The sequence below is a fragment of the Metopolophium dirhodum genome, chromosome 2, assembly GCF_019925205.1.
Source record: "Metopolophium dirhodum isolate CAU chromosome 2, ASM1992520v1, whole genome shotgun sequence".
NCBI classification, from domain to species: domain Eukaryota; kingdom Metazoa; phylum Arthropoda; class Insecta; order Hemiptera; family Aphididae; genus Metopolophium; species Metopolophium dirhodum.
Genome location: NC_083561.1, coordinates 39,133,784 through 39,154,630, shown reverse-complemented (window position 1 = coordinate 39,154,630; position 20,847 = coordinate 39,133,784). Strand labels below are relative to the sequence as shown.

The 20,847-nt window shown below is 28.0% G+C and overlaps 1 protein-coding gene across 1 annotated transcript in view; it reads left to right on the top strand.

Moving 5' to 3' along the window:
- The first annotated feature begins 288 nt into the window (after window positions 1-288).
- Window positions 289-20,847, top strand: part of LOC132939433 (uncharacterized) — a 121,369-nt gene continuing 100,810 nt past the window's right edge. Inside the window, exons 1-2 of the mRNA XM_061006592.1 lie at window positions 289-479; window positions 19,737-19,783. The gene's annotated coding sequence lies outside the window, so the exon portion shown is untranslated. The remainder of the gene's footprint in view (window positions 480-19,736; window positions 19,784-20,847) is intronic.

The following is a 20,847-nucleotide window of genomic DNA, read 5'->3' as shown; positions in this document are numbered from 1 at the left end:
GTGACAACACCGTCGCCGTCGCCGACGTCGCAAACGAACCTTACACGTAGTTTTTGGAGCGGGTCTTACGTGAAGTCGGTTGCACAAAACACAACACCAACGATACGATAATATTATAATACCTATATAATTCAGGTATACTGCATGGTATCGGTATGAATATCGTAATATCTCTTGTAATAAAATGATAATAGTAATATCTCGTGTGCGTCGGGGGTGGTTGCGCAGAATCCGCGAGTGCCGCCGCCGCCGCCGCAGATGAACCTATTTCGTGCACAGGGACGCGACGAGTGTGTGCGTGCGATGCGAGCGGACCGGAGCGACGACGGCAGTCGGTACGCGGACACTAGACACGTTGCGCGCTCGATCCACCACCGGCCACACCGCCCCGGCGTCGTGCCAGACATCGTGTCGCAGGGTCGAAACGATAAATTAACGTCGGGCCGACAATACACGCACGGGCCTCGTTGTCGCGTCTGGTTAGTATAGTATTATAATATTATTATGACACGATAATATTACTATTATTATTATTATTATTGTAATTTGCGCGACGAAATCCCGTCTACCGATAATATTACAATGATAACAATATAATATTACGGCGTATTCGATATAATTAATGTCACATCATTATACCAAACACGATATCATATTATATTGTCGCACAGTTGATAACACATTACGATTGTAGTTAACGCGTATCATTTTAATGCATATACCGCGTAATATATATATAAACCTTTTGGGGGGTGTCAGTGCCGGTTTTTCCGATTTTCCGAAATTCCGTAAAATTTGAAAATTATATTTTACATTTCAGTTACCACCTCAATTCTAATACTTTTCCACTAATCTTCAGCTCGATACCTATTTACGGGGAGAGGGGTTGATAGGTGTGTTATATCAACGAAAATAAGTTCACTGCAGGAAGAACTCTCACGCCCTGTAGATGAGTCGGATTTCGTTGCTTATTTTTAATTAAAAGAAGAGAACATATTACAGGTCGGATCGAAGGCCGAATTTTCTTTTTACTTTAAATAGTGGTAGAAAAATGCGTTTGAAAAAGAACAAATATTGTGCATTGTTCAAATGCATAAAATTTTATCTTCCAAAATTATCATTTTGAAAATCGGGTTTTGATCCGACTTTCAAAATGTTCTCTTCTTTCAAATAAAATGAAATTAACGAAATCTGATTATTGTACAGAGAGTGAGGAGCTTTTTCTATAAGACATGTTTTAGTTCTAAAAAAACGCACCGGCTCTTAAGTAGGTATAGAGCTGAGGGTAGCTCTGTATGTTGCTCCGTAATAAGTCGTTATAACCATATAAAATTAACCATGTTTTCAATAATAACAATGTTGTAACCACGGTTAACTGTCGTCATCTATAGACGAGGGTATTATTCACAACGTATGCTGTATAAAGTGCACAGTGCACTGTATACTCGTGCATTAATATTATATACACTTAATGCACTCATTGTTATATAATATAGTTAATTGGTGTATTGATACCTACGTTTCAATTATTTTTGTCTCTATTGCTTTTTCTATTTCTTTCTCTTTCCCTTTCTCTCTTTCCACATACTAATGTAATGTGCACGTATATTATGCATGTTATCGTTTTGATACTATCATTATTTAAATGTACCGTTTTGCCGAACAAATCACGCGACAACAGCGATGCCACAGAACTACTGCCACCCGTATCGCCACCGAACGTCACGCCGTCCTGTATTTATTTTGAAATAATAAAATATATTGTTATAATATGTATACAATATACATATTATAACACATAACTGTATAAGCAACTATACTAATAATATCATGATAATTTATCAAATTCAGTTTTTAATTAAATAAAGATTTTAAGTGCCTCAGTTTATGGGCAGTGCATTTTGTAATTTGTAATGTACATGTAAGGTAGGTATAACTTTATAAGTGACAATACTCAATACATCACATTATGTCGACTTAGTGTATATCATTGATTAAAACAAATATTATCAGAATAATAAATTAATATGTAGTATAATAACACTATTTATTGGCAATTATTAATAATAATTTTAGTTTATTAATAAATTATTCTAACAATAAATTCGGATATTAATAGTAGCCATAGTAAAATCTGTAATTTACCGATACATTTTCATATACCTAGGTAACAATAATAATCAATACTGATGATATTATATTATATAGTAGGGCTATGATTTATACGCGATATAAAATAGTAAAATATGCAATAAAAATATGACTAAATATGCGATGGAACTATATTATCAATAATATTTCCAAACTATAAGTATAATTAAGCGAAAGTTAAGCATAGGTATTCTTCTAATACCTGTCAAAATAAATTGAGTAAGAAAACTAATGCTACTTTTTATGTAAGCCACTTAATTGTTGTCGTGCTAACCTATACTTTCAAACAAATCAATACCATTTACAATAGATTTTAAAATGTTTTCGTTAAATATATATTCTATTATAATCACCGATTTTATAAAATGTAATTTATTTGTGTAATACTAAAAAAAAGTAGAGAACAATCGCTCTGCTGTACAGTTGGTGTTGTGTTTACCTCGTCGTAGTGTAGGAGGTCACTGTAATGGATGTGTTAAATTTTAATTCAATAATAAATCATTTCATACGAAAAAGGGTTGGAGCGAAGAATGTTATCAGCCTATATTTTAAGTATATTTTATTACATATTTATATTGCTCTTAAGTAATGTATTTTCACATTAGTAATTTATGGTATAGGTTGAATTAATTTTCACCGAATACATCACATTAATTATTGTTTTAATATTAGGTATAAGTACCTATATATTTATATCATAATATATTATTGTTATTAACTTTTGAGTCAATACCAATTTACCTAACGGTGTGAATAAAATTATGGTATGACCATATAAATAAGCAATGGCTTAAAATTAATTTAAATATTTTGAAAATTTCATAGCTTAGGTATAGTAAAATATGATATGATATCCACAAAAATGTCAAGTTCTCACGAATAAGTTTGAATAACATCAAAATAACTACAATCTTTATTCTTTGATTAAGCATATATATCAATTTCTTAACTTAATATCTATAAAAAAAATTGTGACAATATTTTTGGATTCTGAGCGATGAATATATTGATTTTACAATGATGTGTCTTTTTTTATTTTGTTGTGTCCGTCATCACCGTTTGGGACAGTAAACTGCTTCGACTTTCTTCAACAGTATCTTGTTCGATGGCAAAGTGAATATATATGATACATTGGAAAGGTCAACATTTAAAATTCCCAGTAGTTTTCAAAAGTGCTGGGGAAAACAAATAAAAAATTAAGGAAAAACGTGAATTTTTAAGCAAAATCGGTTTTTGACAAAATCGATTTTTGTTTTTGGTGTACCTCTAAAACAAATGACTGTAGATGCATGAAAGTTTCACTGAATCTTTATAATATTATCATTTTCTATACACCATAGTCCATAGTATTGGAAAAATATATGACTTGTTTTAAGCTGTTTATGTCCAATTTTCAGTTAAACATTTTTCTTTTTAAATCTACGTTTTGAAAATGTAATACAAGATTCATCATAAATTTGTATACCTTTATCAAAAAAAAATGATGTCTACTGGAAAGTCAATAACTAAAAAACGAATAACTGTAGATACTTGAAATTTACGCCATATGTTTATTTTATCAATTCAAGCATACTTGATAAAATGTTCAAAATATTTTGATTCATTTAGAGCTGTTTAGAGACATTTTCAATTTTTTTAGTTTATTTTCTATAATTGTGAATACAATTTTATTTGTTGGGTGAAAATATAATATAAAACTCTTGATGTATTTTTACAATAGCTATTTAAAAATATTAATAATACATAGGCACAATTTTTTTTTATATGCATTTAAACTTCAATTTTTGACAACATTTATCAAATTTAAAATTTAATAATTATTTTGTAGTTAAAAATGCATAAAATGTTAAACTATTATAGCTAAGGATTGAAAATTTAGAATAATAAATCACTTTATTCACAATAATATCACCAAATAATATGCTTAATAATAACATGGGCTGACTGACCATCTTCGCTCAGAATCGTTTTTCTTATACAATGATATTATATCATAGAATTCAAATTTTACACCATCCATTACAGTGACCCACTTGTAACCTACTATATAGCAGAGCAACACCCACTTGCCCACCTTTTTTGTTTTAGATTTTTTGGTTTCAGTAAAAAAAACGATCATGAGGAGCCTTGTATGAAATGTCCATGCCTTAGCTATAACAATTCAACAAATTATAAATGTTTAACTACAAAATTGTTTGCAAAAGTTCGTGATATTGATGAACTTTGTTAAAATTCAACCACTAAACGCTTATAAAAAAAAATCCTAATTCATATTATTTTATACTCACGTGGGATCTTTCATTATATGCTCAAGCTTTAACCGAATTAATATTTTTTATCTACATAAAAAAACTCATAAATTTAAAACGCTTATAAATAGCTCAGAGTCAAAATATTTTGAAAATCATACGTATATACATGAATACAAAATGCTAATATAAGCATTTGGTTATTACTAAAGTATGTAACTATCTAAGGTAATTTGTTTTTGAATATTACAACAAAAAAACAAAATTGATTTGTCAAAGACTGGTTTTGCGTAAGAATTCTCTTTTTTCCTATTAGATTCTAAGTGTTGGAATACATTTTTTTTTGTTCAACCCAAAGTTAAAGATTTAAGATTTTTTTCTATTATAAAAAAAGTATTTTCAGACATATATCTAAAATATCATCAATTTATCACATCATTGTAATATTAATACATTCGTCGCTCCACTCTATTCTAAAAGAGTAAATACAGACAATACAGCAGCTAGCATGTTTAAGCATAAAAAAAACTAGCTGGTTATAAATTGTTAAAATTTTTTTAAAAAAAAAAAATGGAAAAATAAATAATTACGATATTCTTGTGGTTTATTTAACTTCATTGAGAAGGTGAAATACGGTGTAATTACATTATAATTTAATATAAGAAAGCTGACGGTTTCGAGAAAGGAATGTCTACAGGAAAAAGCTGTTTTCTCGACCATTATTATTTCATAACGTATTTCCCTAGAGACATGGAAATTCCTGAACGAATTTCATTAGCAAAGACCTCACAAGACTCATAACAGGCAAAAAATTGTCGGTCAATTTTTGTTCAACAATAATGCAACAAAACACTCAAGTACGATTTTCTTAACTGTGCCTTTCTTATACTTTCAGATGCAAATTACATCGTCTTATGTCAAAGGGGTTTTTATAATAATGACTTTAGCAGTAGTTTTATTTTTACTTATTATAGTGTCATAGTACTTCTACGAGAATAAAACCCTCGAGCGAGAAAGTGCATAGAAGACTTTTAAAAATTCTTCTGTGTGGCTCGTACATTTACATATACATTTTGTTACATTTCATGATTTCCGGAATCAGGCAATCACATGACTACACCGTCTCACTCAAGGTACTAGTTTGTATTCCTGATAATTATTTGTATCGTCCTGTTTGTATTGAGTTGTTCACAAAGTCAATATTTAACTTTTTTAAGCACAAAGCTGTGTTAAATTATAACTTTAAACACAGTTTGGAAAATTCTTTTTAAACATTTTCAAAACTAGAAACTTACAGTTTATTACTAAGGCTATGACTATTTAAAGTTTAGACAAGATGGCAGAGCGGTGAAGAAGTAATTTTATCTCTAAGCACATTTTCTATTTCTTCGCCTTCGTGTCAAAAGTTTAAATGGTTTTAACTCCTAAAACTATTTGTTCAACATACATGAAAGTTTTCCAAAAATATCCTGTATGTTCCTGTATGTATCCTACTGTAAATTTCAAATTAAAATTAGTGATTTTAACATCAATTACAAACTAAAATGTTTAGGTTTTTTGTTTTTTTTTTTAAATATTTAACTGGGTGGATAAAATAATAAATATAAACACTTAATAGATCCGACTAGAAATGTTTACAGAGGATATTAATTTTGTTTATTTTCTATTATTTAGTCTATAAATTTATCGTGGACGTTTAAAATAATTACGTTAAATGGCTATTTGTTGATAAACCCTAAAAAGATATTTGATTAATTTAGTTAATTGCCTATAGGTACATTATATTTTTTTTTCTAAAATCATTGCTTTTCAATAACGTATATAATGACCGAGCAAAATATATTTTCAATATATATTCTGAGAACATCGCAAAGTTCATGTGTATGGAATGTGGGCTGAAAATATATATAAAATAACCGATCACGTATCAAAGCTTCTTTGATACATGAACAATACAATGTAAACTTGGCACCATCTATGTCCTTTGTAGTTTTTTAACGCCCAGTTTCTATAAAAAAAATTGTCATTTATTCGCATGAAGTTTGAAATAAAAATCATGAAAGCGTAAACTTTTGATCTCACTTTATTGATTCGTGATACAATAATGTTTGTGGCCTGTGGGCTGTGGGTAGATATTGAGAAATCTAAAATACAATCTATTAAATCATTTATTTTCCAAACAATTTTAATGAATTATATATTATAGAAAAACGATTTCGTTAATAAATTATCATCAATATTTAATATATGTTAATAAATATCACCATTTATTATTTATTAAATCAAATTAATTTGATTTCTATTAACTTTTAATAGTATATTATTAAACCCGTGAAAATGATACTATAGGCACGTAACAGTAAAAAAATGTAAATTATTATAATAACGACGTACAAGATTAGTGAATTTGTTTAAGTGAAGATTTGTTTGAATTTGCTATTTAAATATTATTTGCATTGCATTAGTTTCTTTTTAACATAGGCATATAGCTTTGGTAAAACTGAGAATTAGTGTTTGGTTGAATTTGAAAATGAAATAGTTTCTCACATTTTAAATTTGCTATACACATAATAATATTATGTACTTACGCACAATAGATTATTGTCATCACTTCTGTCATACTATCGGGAGCAAGTAAATAGCCATGTTAACGTGACAAAATTTAGTTTAAAATTGGATGGGTGGCTATGTTGAAATCAGAGTTTTAATTGTATTAAATTTATCTTTTTTTTATTACGGTTTAATACTATTAAAATATTTCAAAACCCACGGGGGCCACTGACGGTAAAATATCGGAAGTGTTATACAGGTAGAGAAACATTTGTGTCAATAGTGAACATTTGAATAAATATAAAAAAAAGTTTACTGAAAGGATTTGAAATTAAATTATTACTGCGTCTCCATAAGAAAGTTTTATCGCGCGGACAAACTTTTATGATCACATTTTCCAATTGATGTGCTTTAAACTTTGGTGTAATGCCGATGAATCCGTATGCATTTTTGAAAGTTATGATAGTATAACTCGGATGACGAAATGGGAAAAAAAACACCGTTTATTGAGCACATAATATTATCATTTTGTATTGCATGTACAGAGCACCCTATAGCTTGTCTTATATACTCATCGTTTATTTTTCAACTATCAGAATGAAATATTTAATTCGGTTTTGTTTTTCTTGCAGGGGCTTCGACCGAACGACATTTGTTCGATTTATATGATAATAATATTTTTTTACTCACTGAAATATTATGCATGCATGATAGATGTGTTGGTGCATGGTGTTTATTCGTGTGTGCGCATCGGTATGAGCGTTTTACGCATGTGTATGTACGCGACTAATCCCGAAATGTCCTCTGGGATCCGATTAATTTTATTCTTCATTTCCACCACTCCACTCTGTCGTCGTCTCCTCTTATATAAATAACGCTTTTAGTTTCGAGTCTCCATTTATCCATCGCTCTTTGGATTACGTGCTCTGCAAACGCTGCTGTGCTGTTACACGCGGGTGGCGTTCTATATTACTGTAATTAATTATGGCAAACAATATCTACGTGTATAATAGTAGTAGTAGTAATAATAATAATAATAATAATAATAATAATAATAATAATAATAATAGTAATAATTGAAAGAAGCCACCTGCAAACCTCATTCCGCGAGCACATTTGTACCAAAGGATCTAAAGGTTATAATATAATATCATGTACAATATACTCGTACCAGAACAATCGTCGTGTTGTTTTGATCAGTGGGATAACGACAGAGCACAACGGATGTAGTATAGGTACCTACTTATATTATATAGCAATTAGTAAACATTTTGCACTTCTATAATATTACAATGATGTACTACAGCACAGGTATTGAAATCACTGATCTTTAAGAAACTGTTTATATTTTGAACGGTTGCATTTGAATACTGCAGTGTGAAAAACATCTCCATATTATCGAGGTGTTAATTCTGATTTATTTTATTTGAATAAAGAGATTACAATTAAAGGTCAGGGATGATGATTTATTTTCACGGACCTACGCGTCTTCGTATTTAACAAATAATAATTTTATTTAAGAAAACATTATTACTATTGTAATTAAAGATACTATATGCTGTCTAATCTACATACTATTTTGTAATATTTGATTCATTTTATTCGTCTTCAAAGAATAATACAATTTTATTTTTATTTTTTTGAGTAAATTAGTTTGTTTTATAAATTATTATTTACGATATCAGAGTACCAGTTTTTAAGTATTTATCAGATCATTATTTCAATTTTACCTATTTAATAAAGAATAAAACGGACATCGATTTTAACGTCAATATTTTTCTCTGTTAGAAAATATTATTTTTTTCCTCTGAGAAAGTTGGAACATGTTTCTTTAATAAAAACTATAGCCTGAACAACCAGTGGAAAATGCATTTTATCATTACTTAGTACATATATAAATTATTGATAATAAACTTTTTTGAATTTATTAAAAAAAAAAATGTAATAATATCAGGTATAATATTATTAATTAGGTATATATAAAAAAAAAAAACAGTTTAATTACGATATATTGACTTCTTTTTTATTATAAAACAAAATCATAATATGATCGTATGAACAGTAAACATGTTTTAAAATTGATTACAAGAATTACGTTTTTCTCTGTTGGAAGATAGGAGGGAATTACATTATTTAATGAAATGACGGGCAATGGGTTTAACTCTTAGTAGTGTTTACAACTCCATTTTAGTCGAATATAAACACATATATGTACGTTATGTGTGTGGTAATGATTTTGAACACATACAACCCTCCACTAAGCCTTTAGGGGGTTGTGTCTGTAGGGTTTAGCAAGTTCCCTGTACCATAATATACAAGGTATTCACATAATAAAGCTCATAGGAGCTTAGATTACAACTTTGATTTACCGGATTTGAACATAGAAACGTGTATTGACTGAAAATACCGAACTGCACATTAACACTACCTATTCAACAATAATTATCATAGAAATGGTCGACAAGAGTAATTTTAAAATTGTATAAACTTATAGTATTTGATTTGTATTACTCTTACAACATAAACATTCGTACGATTTTAAAACCATTATTATAAACTACAGAATTAACCAAAACTCAGTTCGGTAATAGTTTAAAAATATTGAACACTCATTTAAAATTAAAATGCGAAATTATCGAAAAATTTTTTTTAATAATAGATATATACTTTATTCTGAATAAAATAATATAAACTTCTGTAATGGCTATTTGTTTCTATAATAGTTATAGCTATAGTTATAGTTATAGCTATATAGTTTCACTTCAATGTTATCACGCATCATTAAGTTATTATAATATAATAATATACAACTTATAAATACTTTTTACGGTTTTAAATTCTGAGTGGAGCGATTTATTTCACGCATTGATGTGTGTTTTTTTTTATTTATTTTTTTTGTGTCCGTCGTCACTTTTTGGAGCAGTAAAAATGCTTAGTTGTTGATATATTTTGTGGTATCAAATTATAAAATTATTAATCTGATTGCTACTTTGATTGGTTAAATTGTAAAAACAAAAAATAAAAATAAAAATAAGAAAAACCCAAATTTCTATGCAAAACCAGTTTTCAATAAAATCTGACATATCCTAGTAGTTTTTAAAATGTTCACGAAATGTTTGTACTACCATTTTCTATGGATCTTATAAGTTGACTCTTTTTGAGCTACTTATACAAATATGTGAAATTTTAATTTTTTGCCAATATTTGTCGATAAGAAATTGTTTGCTCAATCAAAAAGCTTGAAAATGTATCAGAATATTTTAATAATTATTGTCATTTATGGAATTTATAAAAAAAAAAAGTTTTGCGTAAATCTATATTATATTTTTACGAGCGTTCAAATTTAGAACTTTGATAAATTTCGTCAAAAGCGGGAAAATTTGAAAATTATTTTATAGTTCAAAATTCATAAAGTCCCTAATACTCATACCTAATATTTTAATATTTAATAGAAAGTTTAGTAAAAGGTCCTCACATTTTTTTACTACTAGAATTAAAAAAAAAAATTTAAGCGTAATTTAGTATAATATTTTTTCTGATCGTCTAAAGTTTAAATTTTGCGAAAATAGGATATTCACGCTTAAAACACCGAATAATTTTATGTGCATCTATAAATGTACATTCAAACAATACAACACTAATCAAAAAACTATTATGAATGGCCTTATTCTTCGGCAGTTATTTTCTTTAACTTTTGTTATGAATTATATTAGTATTTTACTACCTAAAAATATTAAAACAATTCAATCAAAATATATGAATTAAATTTATTTTCATGCTTTAAAAACGTGCTAATTATTTTTATTTGATTTGTTTTTATTTGTCTGTAAAATTACAATGTTTGTTTTTATTTTATTTATGTTACCTGAATAAATGTTATTGAAAAAAAAAAAAAAAACAGTGTTGGTTCATAATAATTTTGTTTGTTACCATACTTTGTAGATATAAACTTATTGAAAAAAATATAATATAAATTATCCAAAAATAAATATATACTAAAATTCACATTTAAATAGTAATAATAGTATCTAGCTACTCTTACAACAAAACATAATATATTTTCAAGACAACGATTTTCCTAAGTCATTTCAGTGAATCACCATACCAAAGATACTTGCCGGAAAATATATATAAATAATCAACAACATTGAGAATTTAGAAAGAACAAAAAAAATATATAAAACAGTTAGTCATGACTAACGTGACTTGTGACTTAAACCAAATATACAAAATAATTTCGTACACAATATAACAGTATGTTATGCTCGTATTATAACTTTTGGAACTAATAGTAACACTCATGTATAGTATAGTTTTATAGCTTGAGTAGTAAATTTAAATGACTTTTAATTAACAAATTTTGGCAGTGCTCTGAAACATAAAGTTTATGATCCATTATGACCGTCGTCATCACTACCTTAGGAAAAATGTATCAACGCTTTCTATAACAACAGAAAATGTATTAGTGTGACAGATAATATTTTCATATTTTTTGCAAAGGCTTACCAATGATACCTATGATCTAAGGTTTTAAGTTTATACCTCTGTTAAAGATTCGTTAAATTTCAATTCATTGATAAATCATATTATTGCATATTAAAAACGACGGATACGGTGTTGGTGTATCAGTCTAGATTGCTTGTCATTCATATATCTATGAGTAATTAATTATTTTTAATTAAATAGTAATATGGTGGCCACGACATGTTAATGTATGCCAAAAAAACATCGCAACAATAACAACTGTGTTTCCTGTGTGGGTGGCCTATAATACACTGGCTACTGACCACCGTCTACCGATGTCGAACCACCACGGTCGATTCCCACGGGAATGGTCTGAGTTGACTTGAAGTTTTTAGAGTAAAACGTCAAAATATCAAAAAAAAAAAAAAAAAAGGAAAAAAGTAAAATACTGTGTGTCACCGGTCGCTTTCAATAATTGTTCGAACTTCAAGGTGTGGAAAATAAATAATGTCTGGTCGATTACATGGTTGTATTCTTCAAAAATAATACGAACAGTTACAACTGAGAGGAACGTGGCTACGAACGATTATATATTAATAAATTAGAGTATCTTGTGGAATATCTACGGAATATCTTGTCACCTTTGGTATTCTATGGTGACTTCAAAGGCCGAAGAAGTCAAGAAGCAGAGATACGAGGGTGAGTAGAACTGGGTGAATTGGTTTATGCAAAGATAGACACCATTCTACTAGAACCATCCGTGCGCGCTTGTTTAATGATAGGTACCTACTTATGTCTTATTTGCGTAACAATTGGGCGTACGTCACAAAAACCAAAAAAAGCCGAAAATGTCAAATGTATAGTATAGATTTTAAGTATTACCTGAATAAGTGTTACCTAAATATATTATTATCAAAAAGAATCAAATATTTTAAAACAACTGAAGTACATCGTATCTTGAAAAAATTAATTTAAGGTGACAACTTCAAATATATATTATTTAATTTAAATTACAAAAAAAAAATCTAAATTTCCATTTAGTCCAAAACGGGTGTTGAGTAAATAATACTCCGTTTTTCGTAATTTTTTTTTGTTTTTCTGATAATTTTAAAAAGTAGAGGCTGATCATTTTCTACTTATAACCACTCCTCCCCAAGTTCAAAATATATCCGATTAGCTATCAGAAATATTCTTAATATTAAATATTAAAGCATTTAAATGATAAATATAAATTTAAAAATAAGTAGGTATATACTCATAGAATATAACAAAAGGTAGAACAAATAAATCATTGTTTGAAAAAGTTATGAACATTAAACAAATAAAAATTAAAAATATTAACATCGAAATACTCAGAATCAGGTTTGGTTGGAGAATAATAAATAATATGTATTTTTATATTATTATTATTATTATTATTATTAAAATTTATTATACTCAACGTTTTAGTAATACCTATTTCATTGTAGTAAATTCATAGTTGGTTTTTTAAATAGTATAATAATTAGGTAATGTAAGTTGATATATGTTTATGCAATTATAATGCATTAATATATCATAACATACCATTTATTTTGAGTTTATTCTGATAATTATTCTTAAATTATCGCTCTGCAACTACAGTCCATAATAACTACAGACATAAGCTCAATTACGTATAATATAATAATTATTGTTGTAATTAAGAATGTAAAAAAACTTCTTTTTGATTCATCTACCTACATATAACAATTCTTATTTATTTTGTTATTTTAACTTAATTATTACCTATGTCAATTAAACACTCGAACGGTCTTATTCGTTCCTTTATCATATACTATTCTATAGATAGATAGATAGTGTATAGTAGATTACCTACTGTAATATAATTGATTTCTCATCGACACAATTTGTTTTTGTGATTAAACATATTATTACAATATGTAAGTATGGTGGCATCCATATATAGTTATGAAAACAAATAACAAGCATAATTGATTTTTTTTTTCTAACAACGTAAGTAAACAATCCCTAAAATTGGGTATAACTCTTACGATACCTACGCATAAAGTTATTAAACTCAAAAATAAAGCTACAAGCATACCATATGTGTAAAGCTTAAATTTAAAGTTGATTTTTAATACGAGTACTTGTCTCTTATACACTAATTTTTTTTAACTATTTATACCATTATTTTCACTCACATAAAAATAACAAATATATTTTTGTACAGTACGTTATTTTTGAGTTGAATATAGTACTAAGTATTCGTACGGGTTGAACGATGGTTTTTTTTTTTTCGTAAAATTCACTTCTTTAATATGTGTGGGTACAGTATTCCTACCTAAACAATAACAAACAGATAAGAATACAAAGTATTATAGTTGAAAATTATTTTCGTAACAATATCTAGATCTACATTTCTTAAAAAAAATATACCTGTTAAAAATTTACTTCATAAAAAATATCATTGAAATTAGTTTATTTATTTTGAATGTAATGTTTTAAAATATTTTTTCAAACACGCCAGTATAATATAATATTTTACTGCTTTGTCGCTATATTAATCGTTGTATCATTCAGTTCAATGATGATAATATTCGGAATGATTTATTTTGTCTGGTTGACAGTTAAAGAGGGAAAGTCCAATGTCAAACGCATTGGGCTTTCGCATTTTGATTTGACATATTTGTCAGCCCGTCCGGAAATGAAAGGGACCTCGGGGTAAGTTTTGGAGTTTAGTATTTTCTTCAATAAATTGAATAACAAATGTAGTTATAATTGAAAATGTCATATAGGTTATTAAAAGCGAACATTAATTACTCTGGACAAACAAAATCAAAATATAATCCACTATAATATAATGGTGAATCGATAACCAATGGAAAATGTATACCAATTAGATTATAATAATAATTAATATTATACAACTCGGAATTAGATAAATAAATTGTTTTGATTCTGAAATGTTAATAACAACACGTATATGCGAATGTAATATTTTAATTTTTTTAACTGAATATTTGTATATACAATCCTCTCGAAAAAAATATTCTAGTAATTTATAGTATTTACATATTACGCATATCAAAATTTGAAAAATGAACGATTTCAGTTCTAATGTTTAACTGAAAAAACTTGGAAACTTTTAAAAACTGTAAATGTTAATTATTGACTTGTGGAGGAGGTACCTAATTGGAGTTAGAGTGGTGACGTTTTATTATTGTGTGATCATTAAAGAATTTTCATTAAAAAAATTTAAGAATCAATAAATTATTGCATTGGAATTAATACTGATAATTATTACTGCTAAAAAATCAGTTTTGCATTTAAAGAGCTTGTTTAAGTAAGTTTTGTTTATTTAACTTAACTTAACGCATACATATTTACTTTATTTAAACATTTCAAATCATTAGTTATTCACGAATTTCTATTTGATTTAAAAATGGAATGTACAATTTGTATTTTAGCCTCTTTGTTACCATTAGATATGCCAAACATTTTTTTATATCTTCTCAGTTAAATATTTATGAAAATAAAAATTAAACGAAAAAATATTTTCTAAAGCAATAAATATAATAATATGTTCTTTTTAGAAACTGTAACTTTATATTTAATTCAATTATGTTTTAATTTTTGACGAATGGTTTTTTACAAATTGATGAAATTCTATAACTGTCGCTGAATTCCAGTTATAAATAAATCCGTTTTACTTGGTCCAATATTATCAAACAAAGTATGTTTGAAAGCAATGAAACTGAAAGTAGCCAGTCCGTGTGTCTTAGAAATCAATATTTTAAGAGGACAAAAAATGTATCTTCTGTGACGATATTTCTCAATATTTATTCCTAAAACTTATTTTCACTTAAATCATAAATAAGTTTATGAATATGAATTATGTTAATTTTTCTAAAATAGACACATGACTATAGTATTAAAGTAAGGCAGTCCCGAATATTTTTTTAACGAATTCATAAGAAACCTACATAATAGGCAATATATTATAGCGTTAAAATGTTCAATAAACTTCATCTTTATTTTTATTATTTTCCTATTCTTATTTAGTTATTTTATTATTTGTTGTTTTATTATCATGGTTTAACGTTTGACCACTAAGTAGGTACTAACTTTATATTTATTGAATTATTAATAATAATAGTAACAATAATAAACCACTTTATTAATTCTCAACATTTTTTCATTATTTTAAAATACTATATTTCGGGATATACAATACAAATATGTAAGTCAAGAGCTTGTTCAATAAAATTGATACATTTAAAATTGTAATTTATTTCTCTAACATTTTTAAATTCTGAAGTCTCGAAAAGAATCAGCTGTATATTTTGTATTATCATTTATCATTTCTATAATTGTTATTGTTGTTTCAAATATTATAATATAAATGTTGTAAATAATTTTTATATCATAAAAATAAATTTAAATACTATCAACGATCAACTTTTAAAATTAATTATATTACATTTTTGGTATAAATTGTGGTTTGGTATTCTGTGAGATGATAGTCAACTCTAATTCACACATGTTCACAACAGTTATTGTTATGGATATAACTGTACACTGCTACAAATAACAATGAAAACGGTCATTTTTAGGACCACCAAAATATAAGATAACCCAGACTCGGTAGAAGGGTTGCTACTTTATCCAAAATCTTCACCTACATCCTACCTTCTATCTTGGAAGCTTGAACACAATACGGGAAAAACGTAAAATTCATCACCAATTTAAAATATTATTGACTTTTGGGAAAGAAAAATCCATTTAACAAACGAAAGCAACATGCTGCACATTACGACGATCGATGAACGAGGGGATTATCGTCGAGCTAAAATGTCAGTCATTGGTTTGAATGACCACCGTTTATCGATAACTCGTAATCGATTATATACGAGCAAACTTCACTCAGATGGGCACTTACTGATACACCTTCGACCAGAACACTTTAACTTACCAGACCAGAGAAAATCAAGGGTTGAAAATGAATACATTAATTATTATTTATTCATTATTCATTTAATGAAAAACCGAATACAAGATTCAGCGATCGCCGGATAACGAGACCTCCAGCAGTGTATCATAAAAAAAGCTCCCACCGACGTAGATCCAGCAGACCTCCAGTGCAACTATAAAAGAACCCTTCGATACAGATTCACTAGCCCACCGCTGTAGGTATGGTAAGTATTTCCGGTACAGCACATGCTATACTTATCCGACGATGACACCGCCAGGTAAACGTGAATGTTCGAAGCACCGCACGAAAACATCTGTTAATAAGACCGTGACGATAATTCTACGATTGGTATATAAAGTAGTCCTTTCTAATGGGTTAGGTTAAGTCCCATGCTGACTCACTTATTTAAGTCCGTCGTCCGGGCCAACAGTGTAGGAAATGGCCACTTCCACGCTGTTTGCCTTTGTCCTGTCCATAATAATGGTCGTAAGCCCCACAGTGTAGCAAATTATTTTTGGATCCATCACCTATTTTGATACCGTCGGCCAGGGAAAACCTATCTGTCACCTAAATCTGTGTATTATATCATAGATGTGATTAAATCAATAACGATACGGGACAACGCCTATAGCAGAAAGCCATACGCTGCTTCAACAGTTATACTTCAGAGTAATATTTAAAACAATATTATTGTGTAGTTGACTGTTGAGTGTTTATTTTCCTTTTAACCTTTGCAGGTTGACTTCTGATATTACTTTAATTTAATGGCACACCGTTATCGCGGTGGGGCGTCCAACCCACAGACATTAACTTATAATATTACTACCTATCTGATAATTTAATATTAACAAAAATCACCATCCGAGTATTTATTTAATTTTTTTTTCTTGCACTCAGAGGCTTAATCTAAATAGTTTACTTAAAGGAAATAAATACTTTCTGAATAATGTTCTCATTTCACCATATTTTATTTAAAAAAATAATACCTACTTAATATATTACCAAAAAAAAAGCTCAACAAGTAGGTATTTGTGTATATCTTATTCTACCTCGTCGAATATCGTATGCGAATTGACACACGCGCATTTATTTAACAGGTGTTATGTAAATGGATATTGCGAGGAATGACATATTATTGTTTTACTGTATTATTACAACATGTTAAACGTTACACAAATGCATATTATATTATTATAGGTACTTTACCAATGTCCAATACCAATATATTATTATGTATTCGTGTTGTGAGAACACGTGTAAACTTAACAAAAAACTTTTCCACTATAGGTTAGGTTTTCCTACCCACTTCATATTTATCGGGTAAAACGATAGAATTACAAAATGGCAGTTTTCGTATGTATTTTTCGCTCGAAACTAAAACATTACCTACCACACTATTGTTTAGTACAATTTACAAGTAAAGTATGGCGTGTACGGGTAGGTTTGTAGATATTATAATATATAACAATATAAGGCGATACATTCGTGACACACTCTGCAGGTTAATTCTAAAACAATTAATATATTTTTTTAAATATTATTTTATACAGATAAAAATCACCAAACAATAGGCATTACATTAAAATTATTTTTTTTGTTAAAATATAATAAATTTTTTTTATATTTTTTGAATGAAGACATATATTTTTATTTACATACTATTTAGAAGTGCAATATTTTTTGTCATACTTTGATACATGAAAATCAAATATTGAATGGGAAGTGTTAGTTATTTATAGGTATTATACCTATTTAAAAATTCGATGACTGTAGTAGTGGGTCAAAAATATTGTTGTTTTGCAATGACGTTACATTTTGTAGATATAATATTTTGAAAAAAAGACAATAAGTACTTTTAGAAACAACGAACGTACACCTACTTCATACTTAACTGGATCGCTTTTCATAAGTGTACAAAACCACGTTGTAATGTGGCATAAAGATAATAGTATTTTTATCTCTCAACCTTTGTTGGAGTTTCAACAACAAGTTTAGACTTACGTAGGCCGTTAGCGGTGATAGAAACTTGAAGTTACAGCCAATGTCCACACACGGTATTGCAGGACTTTCACGTGCATTCAAGATCATCCGATCCGTGACAAAATGTGTGTTTAATATGTTGATTGTGCGATTTGTGATACCAATAAACAAAACAAGTCTGTGCACGTACACGAAATACGACCGAGTTACATCATTATAGTTTCTCGTCTTGAAAACAAAAGCACATAAATTATTGAACATTTCGTATATTTACGAGGTTTTTCCGTATATTGTTAACTGACCTTTGGATTTGCTCTTACCCAGCAGAAACTTTTATGTACATATAATATATATATATATTTTGCGTTGCTCTCCCGCGGTCTCTTTCGCTCTCTATCTATCCGACTCTATTTCTCTCTCGCTCTCTCTCCCTCTCTCTCTCTCCTTCTTTTATTTTCTCCATTTTTTTCTCCCATTGAAGATTGATTTTTCAATTTCATAACAGTACCGTGTTGAAAACTGATAATTTTCCTACACACCAATTTGTCATATTTACCGGATGCCGTACAGGTTTTCTGCTATTCTCTATAAATCAATGGTTTCGTCGAGACATCCAACTCATGATTTATGTCTAAGGAAACATTATTTCCAGAATTTAAATCACATCTGTTTGCCGTTTGATATTATTTCCAACGTTAAAATTTCTCAAAATAAAAATTAATTAAAAAACGATAACACATCCGGATAATTCCATTTAACTTTTACGAGCTATAAAGTGCAATTCAAATTAATGCTATTGGTAGATGTAAATGTAATTTATAGTTAAAAAATGAATTCTTGGTTAGTTTATACTGAAATTCATACAATGTAGCTAGTTCTAAATATAGGTAGCTAGTTAAGAATCTATCTTTTCGTGCTTGAAAATATTCAACAAATTGCAAATAAACTAATATTATATTATATTTACCATAATAATATATACGTAGTTTATAAACATAAATAATATATTTCACTGGATGTGGGAATATGGTTATAACATACGGTGGAATGAATATACATTTAACGGACATGGTAAAACGTGATTTTAATTACGAAACGTACACATAGTTTTATAGGTAGGTACATATATTTTATGTAAAATTGTAGGATGTTTAAAACTAAAAATAACTGTTTGGAGATATTTAAAACTGTGTAATAATAAATTAAAAGATGAAAAAAAGAAAAAAAGGGTACCTATAATGGTGTATTATTTCAAGGTGAAGAGAAATGTCATTTCGTATTTTATGTATATTTTTCATTGTACAAAATAACAATACAATTGGTACTGTTGTTTACTTGAAAATATAAAAAACAAATGGTAAATAAAATGCTTTTTTCTTCTTTTCTAGGATCTAAAGATGCGATTCATTTTGGATACTGCAAGAACGAACTAAGAGTAAGTACATAGTATTTATTTAATTATCAGGTTATATTATTCATGGCTGCTATTAACTATTAGTCTTTATCATGTTGAAAATTTAAATAGTCAAAACTATATGGTTTGTATAACATATTATCCGTAGATGTAGATAGCCTATAGCCTAGAACCATCTTATTTTAAATTAATAACACACACAAAAAAGGCAGGTAGGCAAAAATAAAAATGAAAGCCTAACATCTTACTTACTTAAAGAAGTACTTTTAGTAAGTTCATAAAGATATATTAATCATATTTGTCTGTTATATAACACGTAGGTACACTTACACTTAAATAGTTTGATAAAATATTATTACACGTAGTTGAACAGTATTCACATTTTTATAAACCAGAAAATAATTCTGTAATTTTAAATATTGTATAATAATAATAATAATAATAATAATATGTATAATTTTAAAACTTGTTCGTATCACAATGGTATGTTTAGCTATATTGGTAAATTACCCGATTTAAGACATTTAAATCTATGGTAGGTATTGTAATAAAACAACGGATTTGTGCATCATAATAATACAATTTAGGTACCTGCCTAAATATTTTATTTTTTTTTTATGTATGATTATTGATTATTGATTATTGTAACTAATGCATCAACTATGATCATTATTTATAATAATTTGTTTAAATAAATGTTGTTAAAGCACAAAACGTAAATTCTTTCAAACACTTATAAGTACCTATAGTATGTTGTTTTGTTTCTTTTTTATATTTTGATACAGATATTCTAGAAACATTCATTACCTATCTGTAAGAAATAAAAACATTTTTTTTTTTTACTAAAAATGAGTCCTCTAGCATTTTAGAATATCACAAAAAACCGTATTCTCAAATATCACAAATATCTTTTTTTAAATATAATAGAGATGTCATTATTATTAGAAGGAGGAGATATTGTTTTTTTAGCAGACACTTTATTGTAGGGAGTTAAAAAAACACTTTAAATGCTCACAATAAGAATGATGACTATAGACTGTGGAAAATGTCACGTCCCACCCAATGTCGACAAAAGTTTGGGACTG